A 21516-nucleotide genomic window follows, 5' to 3' on the forward strand; every position below is an offset into this window, starting at 1 on the left:
CAAGTTTTCAACTTTGTTTTAAAAATGTAGACACCAGAACTGCACCCAGTTTTCCAGTATTGGTCTCACCAATATTGTGTTCAGAGGTCAAATCACCTCTATACCCCTCTCCCTACTCCTCTGTTTAAGCATCCAAGGATCACATTAGCTCTTTTTTGCCACTAGAAGCTCACTGGGCGCTCATGTTGAGTTGCTTTCCACTATGGGTTTGTCTACATTGCATTAGACTCTCGCAGCTGGCCTGTTCCAACTGACTCAGGCTTGAGGGCTCAGTCTAAGGGGCTGTTTAATTGTGATATAGACATTCGGGCTCGGACTGGAGCCCAGGCTTTAGGAATCTGCAAGGCAGAGGGTCCCAGAGCTCAGGCTGCAGCCCGAGCCCAGAAGCCTACACTGTAATTAAACAGCCCCGCGAGCCTGAGTCAGCTGTCACAGGCCACTATGGGGTTTTAATTGCCATGTAGACATGTCCTATGACACTTAAATCCTTTTCAATCACTGTTTTTCAGACTAAAGTCACACATACTGTATGTATGGCCTGTGTTCCTTGTAACTACAGGCAAAGCTTTAGATTTGGCTGTATTAAAATCATTTTGTTTGAATGGGCTCAGTTTACAAAGCGATCCGGATCGCTTTGTTTGACTGACCTGTCCTGATCATTTTTTACCATTCTGCCAAACTTTGTGTTACCAGCACATCTTATCTGCAGTGATTTTGTGCTTATATCCAGACCATTGACTGATATGTTGAATAGCCTCAGGCCTAATATTGATCCTGGGGAAACCCCATTAGAAGCAACCCCGGTCGATAAAGATTTGTCTTTAAAATCTCAGTTAGCCAGCTCTGAAGCAATGATTCATTGATATGAAGCAAAAATGTTACTTTTTGGAGGTCTATAAACATTTTGATTTCCTGACTGATTAGATGGTTATGAATAGGTTGGTGAGCAGCAAATGATGGTTACCCTCAAGCAATAAATATTTAATTCTTGACCCTAATGAGTCCAATCAAGGATTCAAATTTAAAATGACATTTTGGCAAACACTAACATTACATAGTTTGTCTTGTCGTGGCTTTGCCCATTTTAAAAATTGGAATTTCGAAGGATTAAGCATCTCCGAGGCAGAATATAGTACTGTGCAAGAGTTCCTACAAATGTTTTTAAATTAAAGCCATTTGTCATGGAGAGTAATTCTTAAATGATTGGTTGAACTCCCAAGATATTAATTGCATGGCACTAGTTCAGACATCAACTGACAATAGTTTGATTAGTTATTTGAGAAACACAGTAATTTTATACAGTATATTAAATCAATTGTTTCATTCCAAGGAGGAACAAAGTGTCATAAAGACACAATCAGGCTTTAAATGATTAAATGAATTGATCAAGAATGTATTTGACCACAAAACGTCATTCTTCAAAATATATTGAAAATATGTAATGGACAGTGGGCTAAAGAATTAATTATAGTTTTAGCGTTATGAACTCAGTTTTGATTTGGGAAGGATTTAGATGTATTTAAGTTCCTTAAAATGTTATGTTTTTTTTAATAGGGTGAAGCAGTTTGTTGTGATTAAATAGCTTATGTTTGCTCAGGATTACACTTAACGTATTTGAAATAATGTGATTTATTTGAGCTTAGCGGAACTGCTTTAGTTTTATAAGAGGGGATGGTACTTCATATTTGATAGCCTCAAACATACGTCAATCCTAAAAAAAAAACAATGACACTTTAAGGTATTGTTCCCAGATCTCTTGAGATTCAGCTGTCAGGGGATACATACTAGACTTGGACCATGTCTACACTACAGAATTTTCCTGACAAAAAGCAGCTTTGGTCAACAAACCAGTGAATGCATATACACTGTAATGTGACTTTTGGTAGGAAAATGCCCTGTTTGGGTGACAAAATAAAACCACCCCGATGAGAGACATAAGGCTTTTTGCGCAAAATTTCAGCTCTCATTCTGGTGTCCTTGCACCCTAGTGCTGGGGCAAGCTCCACACACAGTTCCAGGAAGGTGGCTTTCTGCATCCAAAAGCTCTGTAGTCCCTGCTCGTCATCTCACACCTGCATAACGATATGAACCCCCAGTCAGTGCTTATTTCCCGAGCCCAAAAGTGACAGCCCACCATCTGCAGCTGTTCTGTGAATGCCAAAAGCAATCTAAAGTTTCTCCTATCGATATCACACAGCATGTCAGGCAACTAGAAGTCTTTTTCAGTTAGGATCTTCATGATTAACTTCACTGCCACCTACAATGTCTTCCTGACAGTTATCAGAGCATAGGAGAGCAGTGTGGGATCCATCTTTTCTAACTAAGATGCCGGGGTGAAGAGCAAACAAGATCTGTTGAAAAGTGCCATGACAGAAATCCAGAAGCCCATGAAATGCTGGGACAGAAAACAACGCATCATGGGACATTGAGCCCGGTCCTGAGATACCCCGCAATCTGCTTCACCTTCCCACAAGATCTAGTGGTAGAAGGTGTCAAGCTGGACTGTGGGATAGGTACCCACAGTGCATTGCTCACACTGTCGATGATATTGCCCCAACTGTGGATGTGCTCTGCCGAAAGCAGGAGCGAGTGTGAACATGCAATACTGATTTTTATTATAGCCCTTTTGAGTGTTGACATGACTTTTGTCGACAAAACTCTGTAGTGTAGACAAAGCCTTATTTACTCAGTGTGGGGTAAGATTCTGTGCTGTATTTAGTAGTGCTGGACTTCTCTGGGGTGTGTGACAAAGTTCTTCCTCTACCTTGGTGGGTCCTGCACTTATTGGCGGATTTGCTCGCCTCACAGATTCACCCTGTGGGTCAGGAAACAGCCCAGAGACCTTCCCCTCTGGTAGAAGCCACAGTCCAGGTCAATTCCTCCTGTGTTTGATCAGGAGTTGGGAAGTTTCGGGGGGACCCGGGCCCTCCCTATACTCTGGGTTCCAGCCCAGGGCCCTGTGGACTGCAGCTGTCTAGAGTGCCTCCTGGTACAGTTGTGCGACAGCTACAACTCCCTGGGCTACTTCCCCATGTCCTCCTCCCAACACCTTCTTTATCCTCACCACCGGACCTTCCTCCTGATATCTGATAACGCTTGTACTTCTCAGTCCTCCAGCAATATGCCTACTCACTCTCAGCTTCTTGCACGCCTCTTGCTCCCAGTTCCTCGCACACACTTCCTCTCCTCTGGCTCCCTTTAGCCTGACTGGAGTGAGCCCTTTTATAGCATCAGAGGGGCCTTAATTAGAGTCAGGTGCTTAACAGCCTCACCTGACTCTTAGCAGGTTAATTGGAGTCAGGTGTTCTCATTAGTCTGGAGCAGCCCCTGCTCTGGTCACTCAGGGAACAGAAAACTGCTTATCCAGTGGCCAGTATATCTTCCTTCTACTACTCTGCTGTTCCCAACTGTCCTGGGTCTATCACAGGGGCTATAGAAGTCCCTGGAATAATTTAGACAGCCCTGGGTGCCTGACTAAATTACAGCAGCCTCCCCAGGCATTTAACATATGGGCTACAGCACTGCCTAGACTCTCCACAGGCTGCGTGTTGCAGCCCTGCCCTCTAAACATTCCCTCAGACACCTAGCCCCGACCATTTATGCTTCTGTCTTCAGGACCCTGCAAGGAAGTTGTTGGAAGCCAGCCTTACAGCTGCCCTCTGCAGCACCTGTGCAGGGAATCCTTCCTATATGGAACCAGGGTTTTTAGGGCCCCTTTAAGCCACTCTGGTCCTTTTATCTGCCATGAACTGGTCAGAATGGAAGTGAGGATCTCACTTGTGGTACTGATTCTGAACAATCATTAGTGACATTTATGTTCTATTTAAAAAGCTTGTAGTGGAGCTGTGGTTGAATTTGGTACAGTTGGATCAGATTCTTCATGTTAGACCTAATGTGTGTTTGAAAATCTGTCCATAAGTCTGTCTTTGGTTTACAGTAGTATTAAAAACTGATGCACACATTTAAAAAAAAACACCTCAAACAATGTACAGTTAAGATGCCTATTATCTATAATTGTAGACTATAACCAACCACAGTATGTTATCTACAAGCTACTCACCTAGATATTTTTAGGATTCACAAAGTTACTAAACACTTTTTTCTAGGCGAGGAGATGTTTAAATTAATTAAGACAATGGAGGCAAGGAATTAACACTTTAAATTTTCAGGCCAAATTCAACTTTAGTGCAACTCCACTGCAATCACCAAACACACCAACTCTCTGCTTCTCCAGCCTGGTACAGAGGTGGAGGCATAAAAGTCAGCCTCTGTGCCTCTTTGGCAGCTGGGCTGGAAGACTCTTGTCAACTTTGCTTGCAAGCAGAAATTGTAATTAAAACGAACTGATTGGGTTGTTCCCAAAACAGAATTGTTCTTGAAATACGCTCCTACAAAATATGTTTTTTTAATATTTTGTTCTGGTTCAGGATTTTAAAAAAGAAAGAAAGAAACAAAGAAAGAAAACAGAAATATTTCTAGTTTCCATCCAGCTCTTGTAGTGAGGTACAAAGATTTCATCAGTATGATTTCAGGATGGTTGTATTAGTCACAAGAGCTGAAACCCATGAATCAATTATTTAGAACCATAATTATTAAGGTGAGGAAGATCTAGTGGCCCCAGTCTCTGTTAAGCTAATATTGGGCTTGCTGTTTCCTGTGGGGCTCCTGCCCAATGTTCTCATTTTTAGAACATGATACGCTAGAATTGATATTTTAACCTTGCACTGGCATTTACACCTGTACAAAGCAGGTGCCAAATGTACCATTGGTGTGAGTGAGTGGAGAATTCTGATTTGGTAGTATTTAGCCTCAGTGCAGATACAAGTGAATGCATGGGTCTCCTTGACTGGATATAGTTGCAGGACCAGGCTGTAAGTGCTTTTCAGTGTCAGCGAGATTTTTGTGAAGTCATATAAATGCTAGTCAGTCCAATTCCCTGAAACTCTTTTCACAACTAGAGCTCGAAAGAAGGCTACTGAGCATCTCCAGCCATGGGTGGCAAGTTTGTAGAAATTTTGGTGGTGCCCAGAACCCGCCCCCCCAAACTCCGCCCCCCACCTGCCTAAGGCTCTGGGAGGGGGTTGGGGGGGAGGTCTGGGGTGCAGGATCTGGGCTGGGGATTAGGGTGCAGGAGGGGTGCAGGGTGCAGGCTTTGGGATGGAGTTTGGGTGCTGGGTGCAGGCTCCGGGCTGGGGCAGGGGGTTGGTTTGCAGGAGGGGGTGAGGGGTGCAGGCTTTGGGACGGAGTTTGGGTGCAGGCTCTGGGCTGGGGGTGGGGGGTGTAGGAAGGGGTGAGGGGTGCAGGCTCTGGGAGGGCGTTTGGGGGTGGGAAGGGGTGTGTGGGAAGGGGGAGGGTGTGCAGGCTCTGGGAGGGAGTTTGGGGATAGGAGGGAGTGCAGGGGTGAGGGCTGTGGGGCTGTGGATGAGGGGTTCATGATGCAGGAGGGTGCTCAGGACTGGGGCAGAGGGTTGGGGTGTGGGGTAAGGGCTGTGGGGCTGAGGATGAGGGGTTCATGATGCAGGAGGGTGCTCAGGACTGGGGCAGAGGATTAGGGTGCAGGGGGATGAGGGCTCTGGCTGGGGCTGGTGATGAGGGGTTTGGGGCGTTGGAGAGGCTCAGGGCTAGGGTGGAAGGGCAGGGTAAGGGCAGCCTGCCTTGCCATTAGTGGTTGGCAGGCACTAGGACCCTGGGGCAGCAGACAGCAGTTCTGCCTGGAGCTGTGCTATACTGGCAGCACAAGCAGGCACAGGAGAGGTGTGGTGCTGCTTTCTTTCAGGCAGGGACGCCGGGGGGCGGGGACATGCAGGGGGAGAGGTGGCAGGTGAAGGCCGGGACAAGCTCCAGGCAGGGACGCGGCGGGGCCTGGGGGAGGCCTGCGGGGGCTGGGGCCCGATCCGGGCAGGGCCGGGGGAGAGACCCAGCTCCAAATATTGCTGGAAGAGGGCCCCCAGAATATTCCTGGTGCCCGAGCACCACAAACATATATAACCTGCCGCCTATGTCTCCAGCTGGCTTTGAAAACAGTTGTAACCACATTTCTTTACTGGAATGTGTCATTTCTGTTAATGAACTTTCGTTGAGACTGAACATTCAGCTGTGTAACATGGAACGCATGGTGCTGTGTTGCTAAGAAATGCTGTTATTCAGAATGTCAAGTGTTTCAAGATGAATAATGTGAAATGTACATTTCAAATAAATTGCTTTCTGTTTCATAAATAAAAATGATAAATCAATGTGTCAAATACAGATGACTTCATCAAGAGCAAAAGAATTTTGAAAGTTAACTTTAATAGTGCATCATTTATTCCCCATCCTAATCTTGTTTGTGGCTCTCCACATAATATTCTCCTCTGTCCCTAATCTCTGAGATCCACAGGATCCTGTTATTGGCTGCCTCCTTTAGGACTCTAACCTTTCCCTCCTGCCTGGCGTGTTGACTTTTCTGCAGATTCATGGAACTGCCCTTTCCTTCCCCAGCTGTTCCGCTACTCCCTGGGGACCAATTTACCACTGCTTGCACATTATGTAGTTATTTACACCCAAACAAATTAGAATGGGAGTATTTTGCATCATGCTGCAATGGTGTAAATAGCTACAAAAGGAGCGGGGCAGTGATTAGTCAGGCTTCTGGTACATAGGTCTCTGCTCTGCTCCTTAAGGTTATTTCTCTCCTCAGGTCTCGCTCCCTGCAAGGGGAGGGGAGTCAGACCTCATTTTGTAAACACTATTGGTGGAATCTTTTTTTTTTTTTTGTGTGACCTGAAAAGTTCATGTATTTTGTTTTTTTTAATTTGAAAAACACAGGGCCAACTCCTTAGCTGGTGTAATTCAGCGTAGTTCCAGTGACTCCAATGGAGCTACACCAGTTTATATCAGCTGGGAGCATTTATCAGCGTTGGAATGAATGTTTTAATAGAAAATGCATGATGAATGAAATGAGCCAGGAAGACAGTGCCCAACTGTGCTTAGGCTGTGGATGATGAAGAGTGGTGGAAGGAGAATGACTGAAACTTCCTTTAAAATGGTTGATAATGTGGTCAAACAGATATTAATTTTACACTTTGAATATTCAGCTTTTATTTATTATACTCACTAAAAAACAAGTAACATGTAGCCATGACACCCCTCTGATTTTTTTGTGCAGACAGAACAGTGTGTGTCTGAGAGTGAAAGGCCTGAGTAGCAGCATGCTTGACCATTCCTCAGACTATGCATGAGTCCCTCTTTGTAAATGCTCTTGGGTGGGTGCTTTGCAGGTTGTGGGGAGTGACTGGGTGGTGTTAAGGCAGAGCTGGCCAATCTATACAACCTCGTCCTGCATGAAGCATCACCAAAAGATATGTTTAAAAACTTGTTCCTGAGAGCAAGTAGCAGTAAAGTATTTAATACAGTTCCCAAACACAATTGGAGAATCAAGACAAAGCCAAGCGTGAATGCATTAATCAGCAGTACTACAGTACCTGGGATGTCTTAGTACTTAAAACACTGATATTCTACACTTGTACTTTTCGTTCAAGTACCTCAACTGGCATTACAAACATTAGTATATTCTAATTCCCAACACCTGTTAGATAGAATGTATTTATTGCCCTCATTGTATAGCTGTTAAGAGGAAATGCAGAGAGGTTAACCCATGACTTTCTCAAGTTCTCACAGCAAGTCAACTTCAGAGTTGGGAACAGAACTCAGGAGTCCTGACAGCCATCTCTGAGCCTTAAATACTGAACAATATCGCCTGCTTATTTACTTTTGTGGGGCATCCCTTCTGAAAGGTGGGCTCTTGATAATGAACAGATTGACATGTGATAAACTGGAGTCATATTAAGCAAATAGGTCTAAATCACAATGGCTCTCTACTGTTTCCCATGAGGTGAGATACATCGGGTCTTCCCAGCTCATAGACTTTAAGGTCAGAAGGGACCATCATGATCATCTAGTTTGACCTCCTGCACAATGCAGGCCACAGAATCGCACCCACCCTCTCCTGTAACAAACCCCTAACCTATGTCTGAGTTATTGAAGTCCTCAAATCATGGTTTGAAGACCTCAAGGTGCAGAGAATCCTCCAGCAAGTGACCCGTGCCCCATGCTGCAGAGGAAGGCGAAAAACCTCCAGGGCCTCTGCAAATCTTCCCTGGAGGAAAATTCCTTCCTGACCCCAAATATGGTGACCAGTTAAACCCTCAGCATGTGGGCAAGACTCACCAACCAGCACCCAGGAAAGAATTCAGTAGTAGTAACTCAGATCCCATTCCATCTAACATCCCATCACAGACCATTGGGCATATTTACCTGCTAATAATCAAAAATCAATTAATTGCCAAGATTAGGCTATCCCATGATACCATCCCCTCCATAAACTTATCAAGCTTACTCTTGAAGCCAGATATGTCTTTTGCCCCCACGACTCTCCTTGGGGGCTGTTCCAGAACTTCACTCCTCCTAATGGTTAGAAACCTTCATCTAATTTCAATCCTAAACTTCCTAGTGTCCAGTTTATATCCATTTGTTCTGGTGTCCACATTGGTACTAAACTTAAATAATTCCTCTCCCTCCCTGATATTTATCCCGCTGATATATTTATAGAGAGCAATCATATCCCCCCTCAGCCTTCTTTTAGTTAGGCTAAACAAGCCAAGCTCTTTGAATCTCCTTTCATAAGACAGGTTTTCCATTCCTCGGATCATCCTAGTAGCCCTTCTCTGTACCTGTTCCAGTTTGAATTCATACTTCTTAAACATGGGAGACCAGAACTGCACGCAATATTACAGATGAGGTCTCACCAATGCCTTGTATAATGGTACTAACACCTCCTTATCTTTACTGGAAATACCTCGCCTGATGCATCCTAAAACCATATTAGCTTTTTTAACGGCCATATCACATTGGCGGATCATAGTCATCCTGTGACCAACCAATACTCCGAGGTCCTTCTCCTCCTCTGTTACTTCCAACTGATGTGTCCCCAATTTATAACTAAAATTCTTGTTATTAATCCCTAAATGCATAACCTTGCACTTTTCACTATTAAATTTCATCCTATTACTATTACTCCAGTTTACAAGGTCATTCAGATATTCCTGTATGATATCCTGGTCCTTCTCTTTGTTAGCAATACCTCCCAGCTTTGTGTCATCCACAGGGCCTGCTCTAGACCCCAGCGCACCAAGTGCGCGCTTGGGGCGGCATGCCGCTGGGAGAGCGGCAGGCGGCTCCAGTGGACCTCCCGCAGGCGTGCCTGCGGAGGGTCCGGTCGTCCGGCAGCTCCGGTGGACCTGCAGCAGACATGCCTGCGGAGGGTCCGCTGGTCCCGCGGCTCAGGTGGACCTCCTGCAGGCATGCCTGTGGATGCTCTACCGGAGCCGCGGGACCAGTGGACCCTCCGCAGGCACGTCTGCAGGAGGTCCACCGGAACCGCAGGACTGGCGACCACCAGAGCGCCCCCCACGGCGTGCCACCCTGCTTGGAGCGGCGCAATTGCTAGAGCCACCCCTGGTCATCCACAAACTTTATTAGCACATTCCCACTTTTTGTGCCAAGGTCGGTAATAAAAAGATTAAATAAGATTGGTACCAAAACTGATCCCTGAGGAGCTCCACTAGTAACCTCCTTCCAGCCTGACAGTTCACCTTTCAGTATGACCGGTTGTAGTCTCCCCTTTAACCAGTTCCTTATCCACCTTTCAGTTTTCATATTGATCCCCATCTTCTCCAATTTAACTAATAATTTCCCATGTTGAATCGTATCAAATGCCTTACTGAAATCGAGGTAAATTAGATCCACTGCATTTCCTTTGTCTAAAAAATCTGTTACCTTCTCAAAGAAGGAGATCAGGTTGGTTTGGCACGATCTACCTTTTGTAAAACCATGTTGTATTTTGTCCCAATTACCATTGACCTCAATGTCCTTAACTACTTTCTCCTTCCAAATTTTTTCCAAGACCTTGCACACTACAGATGTCAAACTAACAGGCCTATAGTTACTCAGATCACGTTTTTCCCCTTTCTTAAAAATAGGAACTATGTTAGCAATTCTCCAGTCATACGGTACAACCCCTGAGTTTACTGATTCATTAAAAATTCTTGCTAATAGGCTTGCAATTTCATGTGCCAGTTCCTTTAATATTCTTGGATGAAGATTATCTGGGACACCCGATTTCGTCCCATTAAGCAAGAGTACCCAAGAGTAGGCAGCAATACAAAGACGCCTGTAAAGTAAATCACAGATTTGTATCTGGTAGGATACAGTGTTTAGATTTCATTCAACCTAAGGCTTCTTTTGTCTAAGTAAAAATGTTAAGTGGTTAGTAAAACAAGCTCCTGTCTGAAATCAGTAATGCATTTTCTACTCCATGACTTGTTATTCTCCTTGGGTAATCAAATTTCCTAGCTTCCCAGGAATATTTAAGTATTGAGCCATAATTATTTTAAAATACCATATGTAATGCAGTTTACCATTGAGAACCATGTCACATTACCATTTATCATCCGAAGTAACTCAATGACACAGATTTTGGCTTGGCATATCACACAATATAACAGAGGGAAAATGAGGAAAGACCATTTTCTGAAATAACATATTAAAGAGAGTAGAAATTTCTAGCTGAATAAAAGCCAAAGCCCGTTTTAAAGCTTTTGTTACATGTGAAGATTCAGAACAGACTAAAAATGTATTGGATATTAGTAAGCTGGGAATAAAAATGCTCTCAATATGCACAGTCAATAGGTCTGTATTCCATTGTTTGTAGACACACGTTTTGCTGAGCAGGCAGGTATATAAAACAATACACCTGTTAATATCTTGTTTACTGCTCGTCATTTTAATCACTTTTCATCCAATAGATAGACCATATCCTAACCTGTACTTGTGTGTATGACTCTTTGGCTTCTACAGTACTCTGTAACTACTGTTGTTACCAGCAGACATTCACATTGCTAGCACATTCAAATGCTATTTGATGGAAAAGTCTAAACAAGTTCTATAAATACATATTCCTACTATAAGAAAGTTTTGGATCAACTGTAGCTGACACAAATAATGTACCTGAACAATAGAAGGTGCTTATTTTACTAACAGTTATGAAAAGTGCTATTGGAATTTCAGTGGAGTGCTACTGGACTCAGTCATTTTATATGAATACCACACAGGTCACAAAGTTCTATAAGAAAAACAACCACCCTTTTTACTGCAGGCATTTGCATTAGATCAACTGTTTTCACATCTTATAAACCTCACCCTTAGCAATATTGAGCACTGCATCTGTAACTTTCACTCCATGCATCTGAAGAAGTGCGTTTTCTACCCACAAAAGCTTATGCCCAAATAAATCTGTTAGTCTTTAAGGTGCCACTGGACTCCTTGTTGTTTTTGTGGATACAGACTAACATGGCTACTCCCTGATACTTGACACCATGCAAGGCATCTAATAGATCAGTAAGACATTAATAAATGGAGATAGACATATCTCATAGAATTGGAAGGGACCTTAAGAGGTCATGGAGTCTGGTCCCTGCTTTCACTAGCAGGACCAAGCACTGTCCCTAACAGTTTTTTGTTCTCCCTGATCCCTAAATGGTTCCCTCAAGGATTGAACTCACCACTCTGGGTTGAGTAAGCCAATGCTCAAACTACTGAGCTATCCCTCCCCCTGGGAGCAGCTCTCCCAGAATCATCAAATCTGGCCCATAATACACCCCTACAAAGTAACGAATACAGGCCAACACTACACCACTCAAACTCCATTCATTTGGCAAAAAAAATGTTTTGGTACTTTCTCTCTTTATTACCATTATAGATTTGTAAAGATAGAAGTTTATCCTTCTCAGTCAGATGCTGCTACTTATTCCCTATTGTCCCAAATCTAATGTTTGTGGCAATTAGAGCAGGTTGGCAAACCAGCACCAGTGACAATACTCTTTGTTACCCTGAAAACAATGTCACAAACTCTGAATATGGGCATCCTTGGATGAATCATGCAAAACACAGATATCTAATCAGCAGTGATGAGCAAAGAAATGCAGAAAAAAGTACAATATTGTTAAATGACATTTGGAAATTGTATTTCATTTTGTCAAGTTTATTCAAGTGTGGAGTTACCCATTAAAGGGAACACATTCTTTGCAGTTGTTCTACACAGACATATACCAACACTCAAACCAAATGATACAGTTAAAAACATTACTATTGATTGTTACATATCAGTCTCCAGAACTCAGGAATACATTCTGAAGTTGTATTGAAGCTCTTCACCATTGCTAATCAATGAGATGATTATTTGTTCTTGTTAGTTACATATTTATTACAACTATTTGGGTGGTGTTTTCTGCATGCAGATTTGAAAATATGGTGTTGCTTTTAAAATGTAGCACACATGAATAATTTAATCCATTATGCTTAAAAGAGGAACCCACTGTATTTTTCTACAGAGAAAGGAATATTGTGAAACAAGTAAATTGATGCAGGAACATGTAAGTTCTCCAATGATCTATATTCTATATTATTGGTTAATAATAAACCATTTCTATAATTGCCTGTCACTGATTTTACTCATATTGTGTGAAGCATTTTTCAATTAGCAGAACAAAGCTGATGCGCAGAGATGTAACTATCTGCAGAGAGCTATTCATTATGGATTCAGACTCTGGCAGACAAGCCCCTGTAAAGAAATCTGGGCCTGTAATTCTGTTTAGCCAACTGGTTCCCACTAAGCCTGCAATATTAAAAATCTAGCCACATGAGTTTTGAAGGGCATGTTTTGCCCTCTATGGATCTGAAACACATTATAAGTTCAGAATAATGAAGGAAAGTAATTAGGTGCAATTGTAAACCACTCAAGTACATAATACCTAGATCATGCAGGCTGTATTCAGACTGAGGTAGTGATATGATGTGATATTACAGCACCAGAATGGGAGAGAAGGAAGAAAGAGGCAATCAGTTTTTCAAATGACAAATGACTACCACTCTCACAGTTCAAACACTTTGTTACTGTATGTTCAAAATATTTGAGACTTTTATGAGCCAACAGAGATGATCTGAAAGGTTGTATGTTCTATTGTCCTCAGAGAGGAAGTATATTTTGCAGCTAGTCTTTTCTTTCGTCAAGGCCTGTAGTATCTTTGTCACTTTTAAATTTCTCTGTTGCCTTTAATTAACCTTCACTCAAGGACAAGACCTCATCCAAAGCCCAATCAAGTCTTTTCAGTTAATTCAATGGACTTTGGATCAGACCACTAGGGTTCATATTTATTTAAAGATGGAGAATTAGCTTGCCATTTGTATTTTTCCAAACTATCCTCTGCCATAGAACTAAGGACTTGTCTACACATGAACATTCAGGAAAATTAATCCATATTTACTAAAGGTATGAATTTGAAGTGGATTCATTAAACCATGCTAAATCCCTGTGTGGACACTGTTATTCAGAATAAAGTAGCCTTAATTTGTTTTAACTTAACTCACTTTGGAAGCAAATTAAAATAAACTAAATTAAGGCCATTTTAATTTTGAAAGAGAGTATTCACACTGGGCTTTAATGCAATTTAAATAAGCCACTTCAAATTTTCATCTTTAGTTAATTTGGACTAACTTTCCTGGGTGTGGCCATATAAACAAGCCATAAGCTTTACTTTATTTACTATATAAATACAAGAGTCACAACTAAAAGGTGAGCATTTGTCAATTGTTAGAACACAGGGGTATCTGAAATCAAACAGTTTCCCCCTTATAATTAGGAACTAATTGTAATAGAAGAATCATCTTGTGAGTAAAGAAATGGACTGGGAACAAGGAGATAGTTTCTTTGTGCCTTTCCTCACCTGTAAGATGGGGATACAAATAATTTCCCCCTTTGTTTTGTTTATTTACATTGTATACTTTAAGGATAGTAGCTTCCTATTACTATGTGTATATGTGGAGTGTGACGTTATCTGATTAGAATATGACCACACAGATCAGTGGTGGGCAAGGCCGGGCCCGCGCCGCTTCCCGCAGCTCCCATAGGTCAGGAATGGTGAACCCTGGCCACTGGGAGCTGCGGGCAGCCTTGCAAATGTAAACAAATGGTCTGGTGGCCCACCAGCAGATTACACTGATGGGCCGCAGGTTGCCCACCACTGTTGCAAGCACTGTTATATATTTTCAACAGATCTTATACAAAATGTGGCATGTAAGATATATATGAAAAGGTTATGATTTGCTGGTTATGATTATGCTATTTGTATGCACATATAACTTCAAATACAAAATGATAAGTATTGGCTCTATACCTGGATTTCAAATGTTTGCTCCTGGGGTAACGCCCACAAGGTAGTTAGCCAGCACATCTTGGAGGGACTATTCAAACTGAGTGGCCCATTAAAAGAACATTTAACTGACCATGAACCATGGGAGATGCCTATTAAACTTAATGAAATGTCCTGCTGTGAGTAGGAGAAATGCATGGACATGTGACTTGTCCATGTGACTCCAACCACCATCTTGTTACTGTACTTTTCCATAGTAAGAACAATGGGATTCTCTCCACATTGCAGAAGATATAAAAGGCCCTGGAAAAACCTCCATTTTACCTCTTTCCTACTCAAACCTTTGGACTATGTACTATACTAATGATAGCATTCTAACCAATGGACTGAGGTCCTTCCAATGATTTGGAAGCAGCTAGAGACTTGACTTAAGCCAGCAGTTTATTCCATCATTGCTACAAGCCTGAACCAATAACTTTGCATTTATTTGATTCCTTTAACCAATTTTAACTCTTACCTTTCTTTCTTTCTTTCTTTCTTTCTTTCTTTCTTTCTTTCTTTCTTTCTATAAATAAACCTTTAGACTTTAGATAGTAAAGGATTGGCATCAGCATGATTTTTGGGCAAGATCTGAGTTAGATATTGACTTGGGTGTGTGGCTTGTCCTTTGAGATCAGAAGAACCTTTTATTTTATGAGACTGGTTGTAAAGAACCACTCATCTCTAAATCCAGTATTTTTGGTGGTGACAGAAGAACTGGAATACCCAAGGAAACTCTTTTTTTTTACTTCTTGTTAGCCAGTGCAGTCAAACAGAACTTTACTTTTGTTGCTGATTTGGTATATCTTATGGAAGAATAACCACCAGTTTTGGACTGTGTTTGCTCTGTTTCTCAGCAGTTTTTTCTGAGTTCGGCATTTTCAGTTGTGGCCCACTGAGGTACATGGAGTACCTAGCACAATGCGGCATTGGTCCCTGACTGGGGGACTCTAAAAGTTATCACAATGCAATTAATAAGTTGTAGAGACATAGAATTTAAGGCCAGAAGGGAACACCAGATCATCTAGTCTGACCATCTATATTTCACAGGCCACCAAAACAAGCCAGCAGCTGCACATTGAAACCGACAAATCAAAACTCGAAACTAATAATTTAGTAGGTGTCCTGAGATAGGCAGAAAGCAGGAATCCGAATACCTAAAGACTGCAGAATTTTGAGCTTCAATTTAATTTCATGTGGTTTGTTTAATACTATAAAAGCCACAAACACAAACCAAGAGGATGCAAATCTATTTCTATCCCTAGAAAGACAAATATACTAATGTACAAGGTTACCAAGCACACCAGTTGCTCTGCACACTGTACTCTTGCAAGAGCATCTGAAAGAATAGACCTGAATTTAGATCAAAATCCTGCATTCCAACCAATATTTGAACACACTGATACCAAAATAGATGTGGCAAGGAAGAGCTCAAATTAGCACAAGGAAAAACAAGTGGTTTTTGCGTTTAGATAATTTGCATGCAATCTATGTTTGTTGTAACCTTTCCTACACAAAAAAAACCCCTGTTTGATTGCTTTATGTACCTGTAAAATAGAAAACTGAACACAGACTTGTTTCACAATGAAAAACAGATTTTTTAATGGTTATCACTATAAATTTGCTAGAAATAGAAAAGAGGCTGATCTCAACATAAAGCCAATAAAAACAGTAATCTTTACATTTCTCTTTCTTTACCAGTTTTCAAAAGGTCATCCTTTATATCAGTGGTTCTCAAAGCCAGCCTGCTGCTTGTTCAGGGAAAGCCCCTGGCAGGCCGGGTCGGTTTGCTTACCTGCCGCGCCCGCAGGTTCAGCCGATTGTGGCTCCAGGCCGAGAGATGTGCTGGCTGCCCTTCCCACTGCCCCCATTGGCCTGGATCGGCGAACCGCGGCCAGTGGAAGCCGCAATTGGCCAAACCTGCGGACGCGGCAGGTAAACAAACTGGCCTGGCCCACCAGAAGCTTTCCTTGAACAAGCAGTGGACGGCTTTGAGAACCACTGCTTTAGATTGAATACACAGCACCATTGGTGTGGCAGTAAATAATCTTTCAGGGTGAAATCCATACCTGTGTCAAACAAGGTCTATGTACCACTTATATTCCATTTTGAGGGTTTAAGTGGATGTTAAGTGGTGCCTAAGCCTTGTGCTGCTTCTCTGCCTGGGGATGAATGTCATCCTAAGTTGGAAAAGCTCAAATCACTATCTCAAACACAAAAGGTTTGTTAAAGTTTTCAGAAACACTTACATGATTCAGGAGCTAAAGTCCCATTGACTTTTGATGAAACATAGGCACCTAAGGCCCAGATCCTCAATGAAATTAGGTGCTTAACTGCTATTGATTCCAATGGAATTTAAGTGCCTAAATACTATTGAGGATCTGAGTTTAAATTAATGACACTTAGGCTTGTGAGTCACTTGAAAATTTTACCCCAGGTTCATTTCTTATCTGTAGCACATTTTATATTACTATGCAGGATCCTCTGTGCATGTTGGTGTGCCTTCTTGTACTATGATGTACTGAAATTGCTATTATTGTGCGGGTAGGCAGAAGAAGGGCCTGAAGCATTCAGTTCTTCACAGTTTAAATACCAGTAGCAGTTTACTAAAAGGCAAGATTACTTGGTGAAGAAAGTGAAAAAAGATATGACTTTATTTCCTAGCATTAGCTTAATATTCTTATTATGGAGGAAGTATTCTTTTGAAATAATCTTCATTACAAATGTAGCTTCTCGGCTCTATGAGCTAAGATGTGAAAAATGATCTATTTTATATGTTACTATTTATTATTTGGTTAGCAAAACTTTAATGAACTGGTATGTATTTCTGCAAATGTATTTATTATTTGCATATATTTGCCAAATAGTCTGACATTTTTTTGCCATAACTATGTGCTGCTCGCATAGGTCCTGACTCAGCAAAGATGTAAGCATGTGTGTAACTAAGCACAAGCGTAGTCTTATTGTGGAAAATTCACATGCTTCATATCTGCATAAAGGTACCATAAGGTTTTGCCAGGCAGTTTCAGCCATCAATGTTTGGTTCATAGACTGATCACAAACAATTTGTTGAAGTATTTGATATCTGAAAATTCAAAATGCTGCAAAATTCACTTAAAACTCAATGGTTCAGAGAACGTTCCTTCCAATATACTTATTCACAGAAAGAAAACACAAAAAAGACTACAGTGTTGCCCACCGCTAGTAAAAACTAAAAACCTTCCCTTAGGTCCATTCATTGTTTTATACTGGGTAGGCAGTTCTGTTTGTACAGTGTCTAGCACAATGGGGTAATGATCCATAATTGGGGCTCCTAACAACAACAAATATGATCCTATAAAGCCACACTGATAACCTACAGGATACACAAAAAGATATGTCTAGTGTTTGAGAGAGAGCTCTTGGTGTGTGTTTACCAGATGCAGAATAATCTAGGGTAAGATTTAGGATCATACATCTAGGAACAAAAAATGCTGACCATACCTACAGAATGGGGGATTTTGTCCTGGAAAGCAGTGACTCTGAAAGGGAGTTAGGAGCCATAAGGGACAAGAAACTCAACATCAATGCCCAGTATGATGCTCTGGCAAAAATGACTAATATAATCCTTAGCTATATAAACAGGAGAGTAGCAAGGAGTACATGGCATCTATGAGGCTGATACTGGAATACTGCCTTCGAGAGTGGTGTCCACATTTTTAAAACAGACTTCAAAGAAAAACTGCAGAATTACCGTACAATTCATTTGCAAACTTAACACCATCACTTTGAGCTTGAATAGGAACTGGGAGTGGCTGGCTCACTACAAAAGCAATTTTCCCTCTCTTGGTATTGACACCTCCTCACCAATTATTGGGAGTAGACCACAACCACCATGACAACATTGTCCTTCAACACTGGTTTTCCACTTGTAAGGTTACTCCCTTCTCTTCATATGCCAATATATATTTATGCTTGTATCTGTAATTTTCAGTCCATACATCTGAAGAAGTGGGTTTTTTACCCATGAAAGCTTATGCCCAAATAAATCTGTTTGTCTTTAAGGTGCCACCAGACTCCTCGCACATTTTTAAAAGAATAGTGAAAAATTGAAAGGGTGGAAAGAGCCACAAAAATGATTTGAGGGCTAGAAAAAAATGCCTTAAAGAGAGAGACTTCAAGAGTTAAAACTGTTTAGCATTTGAAAAAGAAGACCAAAATCTTGATTATGGGGTGTACGTACCTTCATGTGAAGAAAATATTGGGTACTAATGGTCCCTTTTTATCTTGCAGAGAAAGAAAGGCATAATAAGAACCAGTGGCTGGAAGTTAAAGGCAGGACATATCCCCTTTAGAAATAGGGCACATTTTTTTAAACAGTGCAAGTGATTAATATTAGAACAAGCTACCAAGGGAAGTGATGGATTCCCCATCTATAGAAGTCTTCAAAATCAGGACTTGATGACTTTCTGGAAGACTAAAGCCAAACACAAATTATTGAGCTCTGTAAAGAAATAATTGTGTGAAATTCTAAGGCCCGTGTTATACAGGAAGCCAGACAAGATGATTTAATGGTCCCCCCGGCCTTCAAATCTGAATTTATTAATAACACTGGTCTACAATTTTTGAGAAGTTGTCTGCTTCAGAGATAAAATGTGCTATTTATTATGTATTTTGATGTGCTGAATTCAAATATGACAATTAAAACAACTGATTGGTTATTGTTTCTAAGACATTTAAGTTTTTACATTTTATGTCTATGTATATTGTGTAGATAGTAGAGTTTTAATCATAAATTGTAAACCTAGGTCTTTTCATGTGTTTATGGTTGCTTTACATGATAATATTTCACCTGTCCTGTTTATGTAACACTTTAAAAATCAGCAAAAGAGTTATATAACTAAAATTTATTATGAAACAAAAGGCAAAAAACTATTATGTACATAGTTTTGTCCTATTCAGTGTCTACTCGGCGCTTCTTGGCTTGTCTCTTGTATTCATTAAATGGAGCATCTCTTGTCACTGTCCAGCAATAGTCTGCAAGCATTGATGGGCTCCATTTGCCCTGATAGCATTTCTCCATTGTTGCAATGTCCTGGTGAAATCGCTTGCCGTGCTCGTCGCTCACTGCTCCGCAGTTCGGTGGAAAAAAATCTAGATGAGAGTGCAAAAAATGTATCTTTAGTGACATGTTGCAACCAAGGCTTTTGTATGCCTTGAGGAGGTTTTCCACCATCAACCTGTAGTTGTCTGCCTTGTTGTTTCCGAGAAAATTTATTGCCACTAACTGGAAGGCTTTCCATGCCGTCTTTTCCTTGCCACGCAGTACATGGTCAAATGCATCATCTCGAAGAAGTTCACGAATCTGAGGACCAACAAAGACACCTTCCTTTATCTTAGCTTCACTTAACCTTGGAAATTTTCCACGGAGGTACTTGAAAGCTGCTTGTGTTTTGTCAATGGCCTTGACAAAGTTCTTCATCAGACCCAGCTTGATGTGTAAGGGTGGTAACAAAATCTTCCTTGATTCAACAAGTGGTGGATGCTGAACACTTTTCCTCCCAGGCTCCAATGACTGTCGGAGTGGCCAATCTTTCTTGATGTAGTGGGAATCTCTTGCACGACTATCCCATTCGCAGAGAAAACAGCAGTACTTTGTGTATCCAGTCTGCAGACCAAGCAAGAGAGCAACAACCTTCAAATCGCCACAAAGTTGCCACTGATGTTGGTCATAGTTTATGCACCTCAAAAGTTGTTTCATGTTGTCATAGGTTTCCTTCATATGGACTGGAATTGATGGCAAAACATTGCCATTATGCAGTAAAACAGCTTTAAGACTCGTCTTCGATGAATCAATGAACAGTCTCCACTCATCTGGATCGTGAACGATGTTGAGGGCTGCCATCACACCATCGATGTTGTTGCAGGCTACAAGATCACCTTCCATGAAGAAGAATGGGACAAGATCCTTTTGACGGTCACGGAACATGGAAACCCTAACATCACCTGCCAGGAGATTCCACTGCTGTAGTCTGGAGCCCAACAGCTCTGCCTTACTCTTGGGTAGTTCCAAATCCCTGACAAGGTCATTCAGTTCACCTTGTGTTAGGAGGTGTGGTTCAGAGGAGGAGGATGGGAGAAAATGTGGGTCCTGTGACATTGATGGTTCAGGACCAGAAGTTTCATCCTTTTCCTCTTCCTCGTCTGACTCAAGTGAGAATGATTCTGGTGCATCAGGAACCGGCAGTTCTTCTCCGTGGGGTACTGGGAGTATAGCTTATGGAATGTTTGGATAATGCACAGTCCACTTTTTCTTCTTTGACACACCTTTCCCAACTGGAGGCACCATGCAGAAGTAACAATTGCTAGTATGATCTGTTGGCTCTCTCCAAATCATTGGCACTGCAAAAGGCATAGATTTCCTTTTCCTGTTCAACCACTGGCGAAGATTTGTTGCACAAGTGTTGCAGAATATGTGTGTGGGGCCCACCTCTTGTCCTGATCTCCAATTTTGCAGCCATAATAAAGGTGATAGGCTTGCTTAACCATAGTGGTTATACTGATGCAAAAGTCACTTCACCACAAACATAGCAGAAGTTATCTGCACTGTTCACACAAGTACGAGGCATCTCTGCTCACTTTGGCTAAACAGAAATGTGTTCCTTTGCAAAATCAAACACTGACAAATAAGAGAGCACGACACTGTATGATTTCTAGAGCTGATATAGGGCAATTTGTTCAGCAGAGTGATGTAAGCTTCATTATGATTGCATCATCCATGACTTCTAGGAATAACATGATGCAATTCATATTATGTATGATGCAATACCAGCTTCAGATTGCATCATTCATTGTTTTGTCTAAAAAGCAAGTACTGTCCAAACCCAGTCATAGATTTATTCATAGATCCAGTCAAAGATGTATTTTAGTCATTTCTGGTTTAAATTGAGATCCCTTCCCTTTATAACTCACTTATCCTCCGCTATTCCCAAGTCAAGGGTCGTATATACTGACCCAATAGCATATCTTAAAACCAGAGCCAATCAACAATTTTAAGCATCATTTTCAATCTCAGTGACCCAGAATTAGTAAAGTTGACTACATTTATTTCAGAAGCATTTTGGCTGTAGAGCAGTGTAATCTAACTTGTCTGTTTTTCTGTAGATGACACAGAAAGGCCAAATATATCATGCCCTCCATGTCAGTGAAGAAGGAGCCCTGATGCAGCAGAATTGTGTAGATCCACTATGGTAGG

This window comes from Mauremys mutica, chromosome 2 (genome assembly GCF_020497125.1).
Source record: "Mauremys mutica isolate MM-2020 ecotype Southern chromosome 2, ASM2049712v1, whole genome shotgun sequence".
Taxonomy (NCBI): domain Eukaryota; kingdom Metazoa; phylum Chordata; order Testudines; family Geoemydidae; genus Mauremys; species Mauremys mutica.